Below are 20,400 nucleotides of genomic sequence, written 5' to 3' on the forward strand. Positions count from 1 at the left end.
ATTCTGTGAAATGCAACTTATCCCGTCTAAGAAGTCCTGAAGATCCATACAGAATAATCAAGGACAACAGGAAACGAGTAATGAGATCAAGAAGAGGGAGATAGCAAAAAAGTATGACAGAGGTTAGAGAACATTGTGCACAAGCAAAGCCTTGGAAAAACAATCCTTTGAAAAGAATGTCAGAATTAAAGTACACAAATCAGTGAGGTTAATATCACAGGAGTAAATCATTTTGAAGTGTCATGAGGGGAAAGTCACAGAATAATAACTCTAATAATTTGTAGGCACGGCAGAAAGAGAAGACTTTATTTTCCTGGGCCAAATATGTCGACCAGACAGGGTGATCTATTTTGATAGTAAGTAGGTTGGCAAAAGGCTGGAGAATAAAAGATGTTTGGAGGCATTCTGTCTTTGTGTTTTGGCTGATTTTCATTCTATAGAATATTCATAGATTTGCTTGTGACCTTGGTCTCTCCAACTCTATTTCTCTCCTAAGTTTTCAAGTTCTCACTTGGACCTTTCCTGCGATAGAATTTCAGAAACAGAACCACATGAATTGAGGAGGGCACTGTGATATTAAATGTTGGATGATGAATCTGTCTCTTATACTAGTGTCCACTTGAGTCTAATAACTAGATTGAGTGTTCCCTGAGGGCAAGGGTTGTATCTCTCATCTCTGTATATCAGCACCTTGCAGTGCTTGGCATATTGTGTGTGCTCAGTATGTGTTTATTAACCTTAAGTGAATCTAAACAATTAGGCCCCATGGGAGAAAGTTATGAGTATTACTGGCCACTTTGAAAATACAAGAAGATACATTTTACAAAATTCTAAGAGAATGAGCAAACAAACCACCAAGGCTCCTTAAAATATTACCAAAAATTGTTCCTAGGAATCAGAAAATGAGCAGAGGATGTAGCGAGGAGGAAAATGTAGTATCAATGTTGAAAAAGAAAAGACCCTGAAGTTACTAACCAAGTAATAATATTAAACCAGCAGGAAAAATCTGTTGTTTATTTAGATGATAACGAAGCACCACTATATGTAGAAAGCTCTTATCAAGTTTTGTCAATTGATTGCTCTTCTTGGAAATCTGTAAACTTGGAAGGTACATTTTCAGTAATACAAAATATTTGATAGAACCTCCTATGGAATGTTAAAAAAATGATTTCAGTTACTTTAGTAAGAAGTTGTTCAACACTCTTAATCATGCAAGTATTGCATGATTACACAGGGACATTTCAAAGAGAATAATTGTGTGGTGTATAGTAAATTTGGAAATCTCAAATTATTGACTTGGCAGACATAATCAATAAGTAAGATTTCTTAGCAAATTACTGTTTTTACTTGTACAGCTTTCTAAAAGAAAATGGCTAGGTTAGATATATCCTTCCCTGCCAACATAAATCACCTCTTGCTTATCCTGGTTATAGCCGTTATCACACTGTATTGTCCTTGTGTGGTTCTCTTTGTCTATCCTCCACCAGAAGTGGAATTCTAGAATACACAGGTAATGTCTTACTCAGTGCTGTACTTCAAGTACCTCCTGTCACACTCAGTGCATAGCACCTAGTAGGTGTGCAATAAATATTTTTTGTACATATGAATAGAAGCAAAAGCGTGTCAGATAAAGTACAGAGATTAATTTTAGGAGGAAGACTATAAGCCAAAAATCTGTAGGCTTATATATATACACACACATTAAGTTTTATAGTACCTTGTTAGTAAGCATTGTCATTATCTATACACTGTCATTTATGGCTTTTTCAAATGAAAAGAGTGGGTTACTTGCTCAAGATCAGTTATTGTCATTGATTCCTTCCCAGCTCAAAATACTGAAATTCACCCAGACCACAGCAAGTCATTTGTATGCTATTAAAATATTTATGCACATTCATCCTAACTCTTCACCCCCAAATGTTTGCATCTAGAAAGCAGAGTTGTATTTACTGAAAACTGACAGCATAAATATGACTTAAAAAATCACCAATACACTATAAACACATTCGGCACTTTGCTATAAGAGTGAAATACTGCATTACTTGCACCCTAACTTAAGGATTACATGCATCAATAGTTATGTCTAAAGAAGGTGACAGCAATCACCTCAAATAATACAGTCAAGAAGGAAAAAAGTTGTACATGCCATAGCTGAAGGGACTCCACCAGAGAAAAATAAGATTTCAAGGAAGAAATTAAAGTGTTCAGAATAAATGAATTTCCTTAATCATTAGCAAGACACACTCCCATTTTATTTTGTACAAACAGTCTAAGGAAGTCCTTCAAAGAACACTCCCCCATTTATGACAACCATCTGATGGGAAAATAAAAATACCTTTCTACTCCTAAATTTCTAGGAAGATAACTGTGTGCTTATCTTGATTAGCTGGGCCTTAATGGTACATAGTAAGCACTCACTAAATCTTTATTAAATGAATGAAACTTATAAGAATAATAGAAACTCACTGTTCATATTTATGTGTAAATAATGAGGTTTAGTATCAATAAGAGATCAAAGCTGCTAGTTCTAGTGTGGATGGTGAAATTAGGCACAGCTTGTTACCAGAAGGAGATACAATGAAGACTTAAGTGTAGATCTCATGTGGACCAATCAAGTATGTACAAGTGTCATCAAGCCATGTCTTTTCACCCACATTGACGATCAGCTTGTCTTCTCCACTCCAAGGGAACCTGCTTCGTAACATAAGAGAGTTTCTCCAGCTTTGTATCTGGAGAGATGTTAATTTAAAATATACCCTCTAGGGCTGATGGAGGAGAAAAACCATCCTTTTACCCACTGTAGATTGGGTGCAGATGTTTCTGAGGCTGCATTCTTCTGATCGACTGGGATAAAACACCATGAACATGAGATCCACAGTGCGTCAGGAGCAATGTTTTCTCCTTGTGACGTGTTCTCTTTTCACTGTGTCAGTAACCAGAAGCCAGCAATCTCTTTAGCCTCATAGGTGCGACAAAAGGACAAGAAATTTTCATAGATGTCCTTGGAAGATTTTAGAAATAAACAGAAGAGGGGAAATAAGGAGGAAGATTAGGAGGCAGAAGTTTATTTTTCTCATGAGAGCCATTTTTTAAATAAGACCACCGAGAACTCAACTGGGAGTCAAATAAACAAAAGACAATTCAATTTAGTTTTAAGAGGAAGAAATACGAAAACTTGGTTTTAAAATTAAGGGAAAACAACAACAATGCCAACACATCAAAGAAACAGCAAAAGAGAATAAAAGAAGATGCAGAGGGAGAGAGGACCAAGAGAGAACTGTGTTGCTTGCAAAGCTCCAAGAGCCAAATTCTAATTCACTGAGTAGTAGCACTCTCATTGTAGGGCAGGGCAAATAATCTTTTAGTTTAAAAAGAATGGGGATGTTACTGGAATTGGTCATTTAAAAGCATTTATTTTTTATCTAAAATTGGGTATAATTTATATATTCAAATACACAAGTATTTATTGGAAGCTTATTAGGTATCCACCAGAAACAAAATAGATACTTATCTCACAAAAAGTCTCTTATCTCATGGAGTTTATATGATAGTGGGAGAATCAAAAATAAAAATAGTTAACACATAAATATATAATATGTCAGGTGGCATTAAGTCCTGTGAAGAAAATAAAATAGAGTGGAAAGGGTGTATGCAATATTTTAAATAAGATGGTCAAGGAGGGGTGCCAGTTATTCTCTGATTTCTGCCCCTCCCCCACCCTTTTCAATTCATTCTCCAGTTGTGTGCCCCTAGTATCTCCAAGATAGCCCCCAATTATTCTTGGCTCCTGCTATTCATACCCTTGTGTGGTCTCCCTTTGGCCCCCCATTGACTCAGAACTTACCTGTATGACTAATAGAATGACGCTAACGTGACAGTGTGTGATTTTCAAGGCTAGGTCATAACGGGCACTGTAGCTTCCACCTTGGCCTTTTGGATCACTCATTCTGGGGAAAACCAGGTGCACTCAAGCAGCCCTGTAGAGAGGATCTCTAGTCCTCTGCCCAAACCAGCAACAACTCGCCAGCTGTGTAACTGAGCTCCCTTGAAATCAGACCCTCCACCCCACTTAAGCCTTCAAATAACTGACATCTTGACTGCAATTTCATGTAAGACCTGGTGCTGGAAACATCAAGATAAGCTGCTTCCAAATCCCTGACCTACAGACACTGTAAGAGATAATAAATGTTTGTTTGAGGCCCTTGTGTTTTAGTAATTTGTTATGCAACAATAGGTAACTTGTACAGAACCCAATATTACATTACCCCGACTCCGATGGACTCTGGTTTCCAGCTGTGTTTGGCCAATGTGCAGAAAGTGAGGTCAGTATGTTTATTCTGCAACATTCCGCTCTGGCCCTGGTTTCCTCCCTTGATCACGAGAGCTCCTTCTGGGCAGCCCCAGAAATCTCCAGGGGTGCAGTGCAGCTCTCTTTGGGCTCCTACAACACTATTTCTTCCCTTTGGCCCTTCAAGCCTAGATGTGGCATTGAATCTTGCCGTTGGTTTCATTAGCCCTGCACACACCTCTGTAATGAATCCCTTCATTTTCCTAAAAATTCTGTGATTTCTATTTCCTGCCAAGACTCGGGCTGATATGAAAGGCTTTCTGTAGGAGAGGGCATTTGGAGACCTGAAGAAAGTGAGAGAAGGAAGCTTCTTAATATGTGGGGAAGAGTGTTCTAGCAAGTGCAAAGACCCCCAGATGAGGGAATACTTGGTGTGTTCAAAAAACAGCAAGGGAGGTGAGCGGGGTAGAGTAGAATGCATGACCAGGAAAGTGTTCAGATGTGAGGATGGAGAGGCAGTCAGGGGCCATATCAGGTGGAGTTTGGTGAGCTGTGGTTGTATTCTGAGAGTCATACGCAGCCATGGGGATGGTTGTGAGTGGTCTGAACAGGTGCATCACATGACCTAACTTGCTTTGTGAGACCAGGATGTAGGTGGATGTAATGGAAACTCTTAGAATTGAGTCAGGAAGATCTTTTAGAATTTAGAAAGATGATGATGGCTAAAGTAGGATGGATAATAAAGGTGGAGAGAAGAGACTGAATTCAGGATATATTTTGAAACCGGATCTGTAAAATTTGCTGCTAAATTGAATGTAAGGGAAGTAAGAGTAAGAAAGGCTCTAAAGTGAAGGATGAATGTTGGAGCCATTTGCTGAGATGAACACAAGGGAGGGGAAGCGGGTATTTTGGAGGGAAGAGGGGTGGAAATCAAGAGTTTTTTCATTTCACCATCAAAAGAGGAAAGAGCAATATTCTGGTTTTTTTTGTTTTTTGTTTTTTGTTTTTAAAGAAAGGAAGATGAAAGGATTTTTCTCACTTTACAAAGAAAAGGATCCACATTAACAGAGTAAAATTTCTATGTCCTGGCCCACTAGGATATTGCCATTAGAAGACTTTTAAAATCAAGTAGTACACTCTCAACTTTATTTACAAATGTGATCAGTTATGGGTCAGTTCTGACTCACCAAAGATTAGACTGAATAAATCCAGGAACCAAGTCTGTTCCCGGGGTCCAGGGTCCCTATTGTCTGTTATAAAACATAATCTGTCTATTGAGTGAGGATTCTAATTATCATGCCTGTAAAAGATAATCTCACTGGCTAACCTCACATGACTTTCTCTCTTTTTTTAAAATTTAAAACATGACAACTTTGAGCTCCAGAAGCAGATGTGGCAGGAAACAAGACTTAACAGACACTTCCGTTTTTCTTAGGACAGCACTCTTTGCCCCACTTCCGCAGTCCTTACCATAAAAGTAGAGCAGTGCCCCCACCCAAGCCAAGACACTCACTCTCCTTACACAACACCGGTTACCTGCTTTTCCTCTGAAGACCTGAAGCTTTAGGGCAATTCAGTGTGGAGCCTGTGCTTATAGACTTCCCTCTACTGACTTGCAAGGGGACCAAGCAGCACCCTATGTGCTCTGAGGGGAGAAGGCAACGCCCTTCACCTTGTTGTTGTGATATTTGCCACACACTCACTCACACCCTCATCTACAGCACGCTTTGTGATGTCAGTACACAGTTGTCCTGATGCCAAGAGGCATTTTGTTGTTGTTGTTGTTGTGTTTATAATGACTTCTGTCTAAATATTCTTTAGGCTTCCAGGAAGGGACACAGCCGACTGTGATAAAATGGACTTCTCCTCCCTTCCCCCCTCTGGTTACCATGGCAACTCTGAATGACTGATTTCCTGGTTGCCATGTAAATGCAGTGGGATCCCAGCCACTGCACCACACAAAGACGTCAGTAAGAATGGTGAGAAAACAAAAATCATATTTAAAAAGACAAAGAATTTCATCTCAAACCTTTTTCTAACAGAAAAGTGGAGGAAAGAAACCAACTGTAATTAGAAATGGTGCTCTTCCCAAGACAAGGTAGGAGTGAGTGTGTCTCTCCCCCATTGGAGGGAAGACTGGAAAAAACAGGGAAATCCCTTGTTTGTAGCTGGAGGAGTTGGCATGGTGACAGGAAGACAGATGCCATTCTCAGGTGGCTAGAACCCTTCAGTAAACAGCAGTGAGTTCCACTGAGTAGAAATCTGAAATATTTTACAAGAGTGGAATAATTAAGTTAGATTGAAAACAACAACAAAAAATGGGTCTCATGGACATTTTTTAGAATTACTCTTATTTGTACAGTTTTATAATTTTAGAATTAAGATTCCAAATGCTCTAATTCAATGTTTACTTGATGATGAATTTTTATTCCTACCCAATAATTTTGTAAAAATAACAAAATGCAGGGTTTTTTTATTTTTCTATTTTTAAAATTGATTTGTAATACCCTGATAAAATCCACATGCCAAAAATTTATTAAGCCAGATTTTTGTGGTTTTCATAGCCTGGGTGTTACCTGTGTTTAGTAATACCTCTAAAGAACACCAGCATGTAAAAAAACATGTAAGATATATTTTGTATCATCCTTTATGTATACAAAAACTAAAATTGTTGATAACTTACCTCCTCAACTTTTCATCATATCTTAGAATTAATTGGCATAAAATTAATCTGTTATTCTTTTTCCTCCCCAAAATATCTTTCTGCCTTTTGACAAATGCTTCATATAAAGGTTTTAAAAAACCTAATTAGGAAGAATTTCCATAGGTTTGCTGAAAAACTCACACTATTACTTTTTACTATTAATTGTACTATTAATTTTTGAAAGCTGAATCATGAGGTCATTTTGAACACTTGTCTCGTGGGAGGTTGGAGCTGCAATGAGCTAAAACATTCCGTGTTTTCTAGATGCTAGAGAAGTGACCCTGAGAGATAAAACTCCATGGTACAAAGGGTACTCCAGGGTACTAAGCAGATGGATCCAGGCCTTGTTAACTGTCATTTTTTAATATTCTTTCTGGCATTCAACACTGTCTCATCACAAAAGCCAGCATGTTCCAAATTGGGTCAATAAGTGTCACATAGCGTAAAAAGTTGGGGCAGGAAATTCCGAGTTCAATAATTTTGTAAAATCTTAGGTTGTAGAACGTTAGGTTTATTTATTGCAGAACTCCTCAGAGCTTTTGATATTCCAGTGTCTATGGTGGGAGGGGGCTCTAGAGAATATGGTTTCCCAAATGTTTCTGGCCCCTGAGCCATGTCTTCACAGAAATCCTCTTAGTTCTTCAGAGCATACTTTGAGAGATGCTGGGTCAGACTTCTCTAAGATCTAATTATTTTATTTTTGATTTAAAGTTATAAAATTTTAAAAAGTGATTTGCTCCATATGATTCTCCTGGGAAGGAACCACCAATGCTTAGGGGACTTTCTTGGGCCTGAGTCTTCAGTAGAGATTTTGGGGCTTCCATCCCACCACACTGACTCTTTATATGACTACCTCCCCCTCACCCCACCTACCAGCTGTGAAAAACAACAGAGCTGCCAGCAACCTCACCACTGCTGAAGCCGATGAGAAAAGTGACAAAGGGAACGGACGCCTGCTCCTCCGCCTCACTCTGACACTGTGAGTAAGAAGGGGACCATGTCTGAGAGAGATGCACCCCCTACTCAGCCGAGTCTGGCTGCCCTGGGGAGATGGAGAGAAGTTTGAATCAAACAGAAGATAGTTTATAGGATCAGATTGTTTTAACAAACAGAAGTGACAGAAGAGTTAAGGGACAGAATGAAATATTGTTCAAGAAGCTTGCTGCACAGAGGGAGAGGAGAGCTGACTGGAACGATTTGGTAGTGGCCATTTGAAAAATAAAACAGGTCTATGTCTTTACTTCAACAAGTTTAGTGTCTTCAGTCAAAATAGTTAGTAGCTGACACAGCCATGTAAACAACATTGGGGCACAGATGGGAAAAATGAGAAGAGGAAGCATAGGGAGGAGATAGATTTATTTTGCCTGGGTTACCAGAAGACTCTTTAGAACAGAGTAGCAGTTGTGATGGTGGCCGAGGGCCAAGTAAGAGAAAGGGGGTTTTGCAGGCTGAGGTAACTGCCTTTTCAGAGGCATGAATGTGGGACAGAGTATGGCATAGAGGAAGCAAATGGCAGAGTGTGTTGGTGGGGTACTCTGTGGATTGAAGAGGCAGGCTGGGGGTGGTTTGGGTAGTTCCTTCCATAATATTTCAACCAATGTGGAAAAATAAGGAACCACAGAAGATTTTAGTAAGAAGACTGATATGACCAGATTTGCATTTTGAAGAAACCATTCCTTAAAAATGCAGGGTAGGCTTTGCAAGAGAGTAGGGTGTAAGATGAAAGCACAGTAGACACACAAAATATTTGAAGAGTTTCCATAGCACTAAATGATCAAGTGTCTGTCTGGGAGGAGGTAACGGGGAGAAGAGCAAGAAAGGAGCTGAGGATTCCTCTCGAGAGTAAAACAACCAGAGTAGGCAGTCGTGCCTTCATCTATCCATCCAACAATTATTCATGCGCATGAATATAAAAGCAACATCTCTTCCCTTTTCCCTGAAGAACTTCCTTATGATTTACAGTAGTTTAGGTCATTATAACTTAATTGGGTTGTTTGTTGGCCTCTTCCACTTTATAATAACATGGGTAGGTCTTTTGCTGCAACATCTCAGTTTGCTACTTTAGTGGCAGAATTCTCCAGAAGAAGATAAATTATTTTCCCCGTCTTCAGTTCTAACAAATAACTATACTTTGTGAAAAAAGGATCACACATGGGCCCTTCTCCTGGCAACACAGGCCAAACTGCCATCTTGTTAAATTAATTTTGGACCCTGAACAGTTTCACAACTACACTAGTGGGACATCAGGGAACGCCATTCCTGTGCTGAGACAGTGAGTGGCCTGCTTCTCAGCACTTTAGGTGCACAGAACCCCGTGGCTGCTGCAAAAGAAATTCTACCTGCCAATCACAGGTTCAGTTACTGACTCTGATAGCTCTAGAGGATGTAGAAAGAAGACACAGTTAACTGCCCTGGTGAAAACCTGGGAATGATGTTTGCTCTCTCACTTTCTTTACAAAAATAACACATATTAAAATTAGATTTTTTGAAAACTTATTTGAAGACATCAACTCCAGACTAAAAGATTCTAATTGCACCTTCTTTCACGAGTCCCTATGTCTAGACTAGATGTTATCAGGACAATTGTCTCATGTCTGAATAAGCTTTTATAGAGTCTTGGCTCTAAATAGGAGGGTTTTTTAAGGACCTCGATTTCATTACTGTTTAGGTCAGGAGAAGGCAAGTCAGCATGACATCATGGTGTCCATCTAGGTTAGACAAAAAAAGGAAGCCTTTTAGACAATGGGAAAATAATATACAGTGGAGTAAAAACTTCCTTGAGCAGAATGTTCAGAGATCAGCATGCTTCCCTTGATCAGGCTTTCTTAAGATTAGACATCTTTCTCAAATGTATTCGAATATAATTCATGTACAGTCTACAGGGCATAATTTTTTCTTTTTTTGTGACTGAGTTTGCATTGTCTGAGGGCTGTCATTAAGACCATTGTACAGTCTTGAAGAAAAGCATGTCACTGAATCTGTACCTACCACTGAGTGCTGGAAGTCGCGTCTGTTTTTCACAATAATTCCGTAATTCCTATAGAAGGATTTTCTCATTGACTGTCATTTTGTCCTATTCTTTTTTTCCCGTGTACCCTAATATTTTGCTTTCTCATTTTTACTTTTTTTAGTAGTTCTATTGAAATATTATCGTGGACTGTGAAGCCAGATTATCTGAGTTCAAATCCAGACTCCATCCCCTACCAGCTATGTGACCTCTCTGTGTTTCAGAGTTCTCATCTCTCAAATGGGAACAATAATAGTACCTTTCTTATAGAATCATAGTGAGGATTATATAAATTAATGTAGAGAGCGGGGGGCTCTTTTCTTGCTGGAGCCTCAAAATGTGGGGTTCCAAGACCTGAGCAAAAGTCAGACTCACCTGGGGAGTGATTTTAAAGCACAGATTTCTGGGCCACTTGCCATAGATTCTGACTTCGTCAGTCTGGAGAGAAGACAACTGCAGCTGATTTATGCAGTGGCATTTAAGAACCACTACTTAAAATTAAAATTTTGGTTCCTGTGGTGCTGTCCTTGTTTGTCTCTCCTATCCTTATGAGCTTTCCCTATCTTACATGGTCTCGCAATGGCAAGTCTCAGATTTTGTAGATTTTGTTCAATTTGCCTACCAATGGTGGACTCTGTGGTGCAACTCATCTTCTTACTTACTAAACTGGTTTCATATTATGCATTTGTTGTCACTCCTCAGGGTCTGTCTGTGACCTCTACTCTTAGAAAAAAAAAATCAAATACATGAGGGCTACAGTGAATTTATGTTTGCTCTGGTGGGAGGTAACACGTTTTAGGCATTGTACGTGTGTGCAACTGAACCTAGCTTTAGGTTTCATAAGGCAGGAGAATCTTCAGAGACTTGTTTATATAATGTAATTCATATAGGAGAAATGGGAAGGCTGTCTTCCAGCTACAAGCCTAGGAGTCATGCTAAAAGTCAATCACGAATAGTGGTATGAAGAGCCAGACTAGTCTCCTGAATGCTTGACCTGGGGGCAGAAGGGAAAAGGTAGTTTTCTTTTTTCCTGCTCTACTCACTGGAAAGTCCTGAAGCAACGGAATGAGTGATAACCCAGGCACGAAGTTAAGGGACAAAACTAAAGATGCAGGGGATTTTAGGACATTGGGAGACAGTGGCAGGGGGAGGACAAAAGAGTGGCATTTATAGAGGGGAGAAGTTTATCAAGAGACTGGGAACTGGGCAGCTGTGGGGGCTGCATCCAGAGTGGAGAACTGAGACTGTGCACAATAAAGAAGAGGCAGCCTAACCAGGCTCAAGGAGCCACTCTGATTTTCTGTTGAAGGTAGATTTTATGTAGAACATTTCATAAGAGTCATGGGGGACAAGATTGATAGAAAGATGTCAAAAGACACAACATAGGATCATGAAGTTTCTTAATGAGAAAACATTAAGAAGTAAATCAAAAGACAAGGTGACATTGCTCTCAGACTGAGGTACAGGCTTCCAGGTTCCCAGGCTCTGACAATAATGTATAGTTACTAATGAAGCCACTCAGGTGGAGTAATAATTTCACCAAACACGAGAAGCTCATCTGGCCCATTCTTACAAGTATTTTTATACCATCGTGAGTCCTTCATAGCTCCCTGGCTGCCAGATGTAAGCAATTGATGCAAAACAACTACAGCACAGTTTTAATGTCTACTGCAAGATAATCAAGCAAAAACCAGTTTTCAAGAGCATCCTGCTATTGGCCAAAGTTTCAGGACTGTTGGAGATCTATTCCTAGAATTGCAATCATTGGTTTGTGTCTGAAGTTAGACATGGTTCTGCATATATTCCTGGACTCATTATGTGTAATTGAATGACTAAGAGTAAAGTTTGTTTTTTTTTTCCCGAAAGACCATAGTACATCTTGCTCTTTTTTGTTTTTTAAAAAATTAAGGTAAAATTTGCATATATCGGTCTTTATCCTTTTCCAAGTACAGTTATGTGAGTTTTAACAAATGCATACAATTGTATAACACCACCACAATCATAATATAGAACAGCTGCATCACTCCCCCCCCAAATTCCCTCATGCCCCTTTGTAGTTAATTCTTCCCCTGGCCTCTGGTCCCTGGCAACCACTGATCTGTTTTTATTCCAATGGTGTTGACTTTTCCAGAACGTCAAATAAATGGAATCATACACTATGTAGCCTCTTACATCTGGCCTCTTTTACTCAACATAATGTACTAGAGACCCACACATGTTGTGTGTGTTAGTGGGTCACTCACTGCCAACAGACACATGGAAAGATGCTCAACATCACTAATCATCAGGGAAAAGCAAATCAAAACCACAATGAGATATCACCTCACACCTGTCAGAATGGCTGTTATCAAAAAAACAACACAGAATATGTGTTGGCGAGGATGCAGAGAAAAAGGAACACTTGCACACTGTTGGTAGGATTGTAAACTGATGCAGCCACTATTGAAAACAGTATGGAGATTTCTCAAAAATTTAAAAATAGAACTACAATATGACTCAGCAATTTCACTTTGGGATATTTATCTGAAAGAAACAAAAACACTAATTGAAAAGATACATGCAGCCCTATGTTCATTGCACCATTATTTACAATAATCAAGGTATAGAAGCAACCTAAGTGTCCATTGATAGATGACTGGATAAAGAAGATGTAGTACATACATACAATGGAATATTATTTGACCATAAAAAAGAATGAAATCTTGCCATTTGCAACAATATGGATAGGCCTAGAGGGTATTACGTTAAGTGAAATAAGTCAGACAAACACAAATAACATTTGATTTCACTTATATGTAGAACCTAAAAAACAAAATAAATGAACAAACAAAATAAAACAGAAACAAACTCATAGATACAGAGAACAAACTGATGGTTGCCAGATGGGAGGAAGGTGGGAAGATGGATGAAAAAAGGGAAGGGGATTAAGTACAAACTTCCAATTATAAAATAAGTCATGGGAATGTAATGTACAGAACAGGGGATATAGTTGTTAATATAATAGCTATGTATGGTGTCAGATGGTTACTAGATATCATGGTGATCACTTTATAAGGTGTATAAATGTCAAATCACTACACTGTACACCTGAAACTAATATTGTATGTCAACTATAGTTAAAAATAAAAAAGTCATTAAATTGTATACTTAAGATTTATGCACGCTACCATATGTATGCTATATCTCAATTTAAAAAAATTAAAACATTTTTCTTTTGTAGCAAGAGGAGCAAGGATTTCATAGTTAAACAGATCTGGGTAATAATTTGTTATGCTGAATTTGGACAAATTTATCTCCTTGATTTTCGGTTTCCTCGTCTGTGTTAATGGTTTTAATAATAATAATCACTTTCCAGAACTGTGTAGATCTCATATAATGAATTTTTCCATATAATATGCATAAAGTGCTGTTAAGAACAATTATCCAAAATTTGGAAATTACTAAGTCTTTTCAGTGTTGAGTAGGAGTTGTGTATAGACCCTTTTGGGGGATTATCTAGGTAGTGGGTACTTTTGCTTGATTTGCTACTTACTGATTAGGATATTTGCTAGTTAGAATTTAGTAGTATTGATTAGTATATCTTACAACTCTGTAATTGTAAAAGTTAACTTGTAAAAAATTACTAGCAATGTAAATGATTCTTGTCAAGGAGCCATGCAAATTAACTTTGTCCAGAAGAGATGAAAAATAATTTCTGAGTTGAAAAGACAACCCCAAGATTACATTGTTACTACCATCTAGAACATGAACCGGTTTTGTATCTAAATTTAAAATTTTATTCAAGCATTCCTTTGTTTATCAGCCTCTATAAATACTTCCATCTTTCTAATTCTTTTTGAATCACTGCTGGTTCCCTCCTGAAAGAGTTAAAAACCCTTGGCATGTGCTCACTTTATATTTAAATGAGTCATGCTTTTAACTTGCTAGCTGCCAATAGTTAGCAACATGCTTTGCTCATGGTAGGTGTTCAATAAATTTAAGCTCTTATTCTCATTCAACTTTTTTCCTTTCTTCTAAGCCTAGGCAAGGGAAACAATATAATTTGAGATATGCTTATAAGAGGTTTTCCGATTAATTTTTGTTTTAATGCACCAATGTTAAGATGAGATTGCTTAAAAAAATAATACTGGAAATATTTTACTACATTTATAAAAACAAGCTTCTCATTATAGGTTGGCATTGAGTCTTCTGGGGAGTCATATTTAGGGGCAGGGGTGGATAATCCTATAAATTTGTCTTACAATGTCCTTCCAGGGGCATGGATTTAAGAGTGTGGTAGAGGAACAAGCACTATAAGAAGAAGTAGGTTAGACCTGATATATTTTGGTCAGATTATCTAAAGTGAGATAGGTGACCACTGAGTGCTTGCTAGAGTCGTGGGGAGGGAGAAGCGGTGAGGCAAGTGATATACTGAGGTAACTATAAAAACACGTATTTGTATGGCTTTTTATAATTCTCAAAGCACTTTCGTATACATTAGCTCATTTGACTCTCAAAGTAACCCCCAAAAACGTATTCTTTGGTTTCATATAAAAGGAAATAGAGGTATGAAGAGTTCAAGGTCACTCTCACTCAATGAATTAATTAGTCACAGAGTTGAGATCGTCTCATCCTGAAACATCCAAGGTTGGACATTAGTTCTTCCTTTTAAGGTAAAGTTCTGACAATTAGCAGCAAGACTAATATTTATGAAGTTGTAGGAAAAAGAAAAACACAACAGTTTAGCTAGGATTTTCTACTTAGTTAAATGCTTATATTTACTCTCAATTCTGAAAGGAAGACAATTGGGAGTCTCATAAATGTGGGTCTTTCCTTTACTGAGAAGTTGTAGGTAAGGGGCAGGAGTGGATGATCCTGTAATTTTGCCTTAAAATGTTTTTCTTTAGGTGCATCTGTTTAAGTGTTTGTACGGAAGCATGGACGAAAGCATGGAACCTGGGAAGGAGGAATGGGTTAGACGTTGATGGGCCTGAGTCAGCACATTGCAAACCAATGGTCGGTAATATTCTGGAGCCATGGGGAGAGAAGAAGGAACAGGGAGTACAGTCTGAAAACAGTTATTTTATTTACCTATATAGCCTTAGACCTCTGAAATATTACAGGGAAAGCGAGCTGGGAGAGCTGGAGGTCTGAATATAAAAGTAATTTTTTCCCTCAAGATGAAAGACATGGGGTAAGAAGGTAGGTGTATATGCTGAAAGAATAAAAGACCTGAATGCCTAGACTTTTTCTTCACTTCATATTTTCTGGTGCTTTATGTCTCTTATCTGATATGATTAAGTCAGTGTTCCTTCCTGCTTCTCATGGTAATTACTGAATCGGCTTCGGCTTCATTCTTCCCCTCAGCTGAGCCCGGGGCCATTAATAAACATCGGGTTAGCCTGGAAGCTTTTTCATGTCTCCTCTGTTACTAGTACCTCAGAGAAGGATTCAAAAAAGCCGAGCCTTGGTGATAATTCCAGGAGCGAAGGCCTAATTCTGCAGAGATCGTCCTCTGTTAATTTGTGTTCCGCTGCTTTGGTGGAAGACCCTGCTAACCGTCAGAGTCCCCGACTCTGTTCTTTTCAGCATAGAATTTATCCTTATTCATTTATATAGTAGCTAGATGGGCATTTCAGGTATCGTTAAATCAGGCATATAATAAGGAGTTCTAACTCAGAGCATATAGGAAAATGGGTCTCTTTGGACATACCAGAAATAAATGAAATGCCCTAAAGGGAATGGAAAATAAAATCTATTTCCAGAACATTTGCATTCTATTAATGAGCACTTCGGGCCACGTATTCAATAACTTTGCATTCATTATAGCCCTAGTCGTGTCCTCAGAATCCACTTAGGTGACATCCCTTATGCTTTCCTTCCCTCCCTCCACTCACTCCCCATGAAAAATTAAAGTGGCTTTAACAATCAGTATTGAGTGGCATATATTTTTCCTTACCTAGGACCCAGTGGCACTGGCGTCTACAGAGCACAGGAGCACAAAGCCTGTTGCACAAGGCAAGAAAGGCTTTCTTCTGACTTGCTTCCCTCTGGAGGGAATAATATTAGCACCTCCACAGCCTTTCATCTGCCACGTTTCCCAGCACTTGACTCTTGTCTCTCAGCTGGTAGACAAGCTCTGTTGTCAGTCGCCAGGGAAGGCCCAGCTTCCACGTGGCTCTGACCTCAGCAGGGAGCCCAGGGCCCACAGGAGCCAGGCAAGCCCAGGGATGGAGACCATCAGAGGGCTGACACCGCCACACTGCTGGGCAGGACCTACATGCTGAGAGCTGACCGTGCTCTGGAGGATTTTTTTATATATAGAAAAATAAGTATATTGGCATTCTAGTTAACAGAAAGACAAGAATTTTTCTGTGGGAATTCCTGCTTTCCTTTCTCCTGCCGGCCCTTGAAATGCCCTTCCTCTGCCTTCTCCAAAAGCCTCAATGTGTTCTTTAGTTAATGCATGTCTGAATGAAGTCAACATTCTGCAAATATTTTTGTCTGCCTAGTTTTGGTCTCTTCCAATGATTGTTCAGAGAACAGGAGCATGTTTCTAACTCAACACGTATTGCGTGCTGAGGATGTCTTAAGGGCATTCTGATGATCTCGTTGAGTGGATCTCAAAGCAGTCACTGTAAGCTACGAAACACAGTGTATTCTGTACTATCCATACAGCCACCAATACCACTGTAAAAAAAAGTGGCAAGGAAAGTGGTGGCAGTTCTGAAGTGATGGCAATTTCATTCATCATCCCAGCAGATGGCACTCAGAAATGATATTGTGATAACAGTGACAGGTGAATAATATTCTATAGAATGTGTGGTCCTGGCAGCTTTTGTAAAAATCAATATTGCCATTCTTCATGCCCCTCATATATTACACCATCCTCTTATCCCCTCTGCCTGAAATTCCACAAATAGCGTTGTTCATTCCTTTGATTTAAGGCTTCCTGACTATTGTTAAATCTTAATGTGCATCTTCCTCGGGAATTTATCTGTCATCTCCACTTTAGTGTAAGAAGACATTAGGAATTTTCCTAAAGAATAAATGTTGAGGGAGCAAATATTACCATATTTGTATTCACAATCTTACCCTACTCCAAGAAGAACTAGAAGATGTCTGGAGAAGTTAAAAGAATTCGTATTAGAAAGGCATTAGAATAAATTCTTGGACTAAGGAGAGCTGAAGAAGAGTTTTGAATGGGGAAATGAAGAATTAAGGAAAGAGATTTTTATCTCTTTAACTAAAAGATGTCTGGAGAAGTTAAAATAATTCATATTAGAAAGACATTAGAATAAATTCTTGGACCAAGGAGAGCTGAAGAAGAGTTTTGAACGGGGAATGAAGAATTAAGGAAAGAGATTTTTATCTCTTTAGAAGAGAAGAGAGATTTGGAGGGAAGTGTGGAAGTTGCTATGAAGAGGACCAGAGGTGGATTTTCCATGAAGTTTTCGCTAACTAGACCCCTTCTAAGTCCCTGGGATGCAAGCACTGCATTTACATGCTTATTTTATATTCTTTTATATTCTTCTTCATACAGACCACCCCTCCCCCTAAGCTTCAGACCTCACAAGTCTGAATACTGAATGGGTCTATAGAGAAATAAATGAGTGATATTAGAAATGTTCCAAACTCCCGAAGGCAAAATGACTTTCTTGTCATGCAAGGGCCCTGACCAAGAAGACTTTCTAAGGGTTATCTGAATTCAGAGGAGTGTAAAGTTGTCTGAATTACTAACTACCAATTATTTATTAGAACATCTTCCAGTTCTATAAGGGTATCCTTTAAATTTGGCAGGGGAGAAGACCGCTGGAAGACTGAGGCTGTCTGGGCTGGATATGGCTGCTGGGCCTGTATACCTTGCTGCTTTACTGAGGTGTTTACAGTTGGTATCTGTTTTGAGTGATCAATGCCTTTAGCCTATCATATTGTTACATATTGTGAATATTATTCCCATGTCCACGAAATTGAAAGGCTCACCATGATGGACCTTGATATCCCCAAGAATGTGACAGGAGTCTTTGGGGAGTGACAGTGGGCTAACAGCCTTCAGGGAGTGGGTGTCTGTAATGACTGCACATCAAAACCTTAGGTAGAAGGAGGAGGATGAGACTTTGTGCTTTCCAAACCCTGAGCCCCTGGGGATGTTCCTGAAGAAGGGTGAGCATGGGACTATTGGGTGAGGACAGCTCAAAGAGGATTTCTGGAGGGGGAAAAAAGCCCCCAAATGGTATACAATCAGAAACAAATTTCAACAGTTTCACAATTTAGGTTTGGACCAGTACAAGAATTGTATTGTTCTGTAAACTAAACTATATCTTGTGGCAGTTGGAATGCCTAATCCGTACCTGGATATAATTCATTAAAGAATCCTCAGTACGACAAGAGTCAGACAGAAATCGTAATCCAAACTACATAGCCCAACAAAAAAGGACCTGTTTTCTTCTGCTTTTGTTGTCATCTCCTTGATTAATTCCTTCCTCCCTCTCTCATCGTGCCTTGCTTATCGGTCAGAGTCAGGATAAGCAATATCTAAAAGTTTTCAAGGTTCTTCTGATTCTGCTTTCCTTTGTGATAACAGTTGGGCCCTGGAACCATTTTCAGGCAGGCACATCCTGCTGGGTAAAAGATTCAGAACTCTGAGAAGGAGGAACATCTCCCTGGTGAAAAAGCTAATCACAGACCAGGCTTCCCCGTCGCCCATCTACCTTGAGGCTGCTTCCTGAGGCCTCCAGCCTCTCTGCCCTAAACAAAGCAGCCTGGCCAGAGACTGTGGCTTTCACTGCACAGTGACTCAGCTCCCTGGGGGATGGTGACAGGCCTGCGTGACCATCAACCACAAAGTCACCACATAATTCATGTTGAGGAAGCCAGTCATTTCTACCAAGGCCTCACCTACCGATAATCCATGGCCACTGACCCAAAGGCAAATGCCCTCCTCCCCCATCCTTCTCTACCCAAACACCTATCTTGTATTATTCTCTCACCTTCTACAGCTTTACACGCCTTTCTTCTGCTCCTCCCGCTCTCAACCCCTCTCTCCACACCCTTTACCATTTCCACCACGCCCTCTGAAGTTACCATCCCACAGAAAATAAATGCTTCAACATTTTCTTCTTCGCAGTGTCCTTCTCCCACCATAAACTGAAGCCTACTTTCTCCCGAAGATGCATGTCCTCTTGTTTCCCTCTCCAGGGGAGGCTGCCTTTGTCAGCAGACAGGAGCCAGGGTTTGGTGTCAGGAGTCTCCCTGCTCCCTGGTGCTGTTTTTCTACCACATGTAAACTCTGTCAACGTTTAGGCCACTTGATATTACCATTTTTTATCTTCCGTAAATACCAAAAATCTAAACCTGTGGTCTGGACTATAAGTTTTCTCACCATGCCCAAATCCTGACATAACTCTGGAGTATTTAAACATATATGTGGATGACCATCCAACGCGCTAGCATTTACCTCCTTCACGAAAGGCTTTTCAAGGCTCAAAGATGAACTGGTTACCATCTGGCCATGCTTGACGTTCAGAGGCTACTTCCAGCTCCCTCACTACACCTGCTCTTCAAGGGATTACCAGGAGCAAGTTTCCTTTGTCTTCTAATTCAGTGGTTGCCAAACTTTAACAAGAATCAGAATCACCTGGAGGACTTGTTAAGACAGATTGCTGAACCCCAACCCCAGAATTTCTGATTCAATAGATCTGGGGTGGGACTCAAGAAATTGCATTTTTAACAAGTTCCAAGGTGCTGCTAATGCTGCTGACTCGGGGACCATACTTTGAGGACCACTGTCCTAATATATGTGCCCAATGGTACTGAAATTATCTTCATGTTAGAATTACCTGGGGAGTTCAAAAAGTTCAAATGCCTGTGCCTGTGTCCCATGCCCCAGGATAGCAATTTAATTGATCTGGAATGTGGCTTGGGCTTTGCAGTTTTTAAGAGATCCTCAGGTAATAATTCCATGTTCAGATAAGTTTGGAAACCGCCAGTATTAACACCTCACCTTCCTTTTTCTCATACTCGTCCTGGAAAATATGGTTTATCCAAATTATACTTCCCATCTGGATATTTCCCTGTATCCTTCTGTCAGCCTCCTCCCCTAGGAAACCTCAAACCTGTGTCAATCTTTTTTCTCATTGCTCCTAAATACTAGCCAACAAGTGTGGCTCGAGAAAACCACATAGCCTTATCATTCTATGACTCATCCTAGTCATACTCATTCATTGATCTTCTGACTTATCTTTGGTTCTCTCTAGTTTCTATCTCCCTCACTGATAATTCCAAAACTTTACCATTCTAATCCCCCTGCTTGAACTCTTCAGATGACCTCATCTCCTACTTCATCAAGTAAAATTGATTCCATCAGGCATGATCTCTTCGGTTTTATTCTCCATCTAAATAGCAAATTTATCTGAAGCCACA

This window comes from Pteropus alecto, unplaced genomic scaffold (genome assembly GCF_000325575.1).
Source record: "Pteropus alecto unplaced genomic scaffold, ASM32557v1 scaffold86, whole genome shotgun sequence".
NCBI lineage: Eukaryota > Metazoa > Chordata > Mammalia > Chiroptera > Pteropodidae > Pteropus > Pteropus alecto.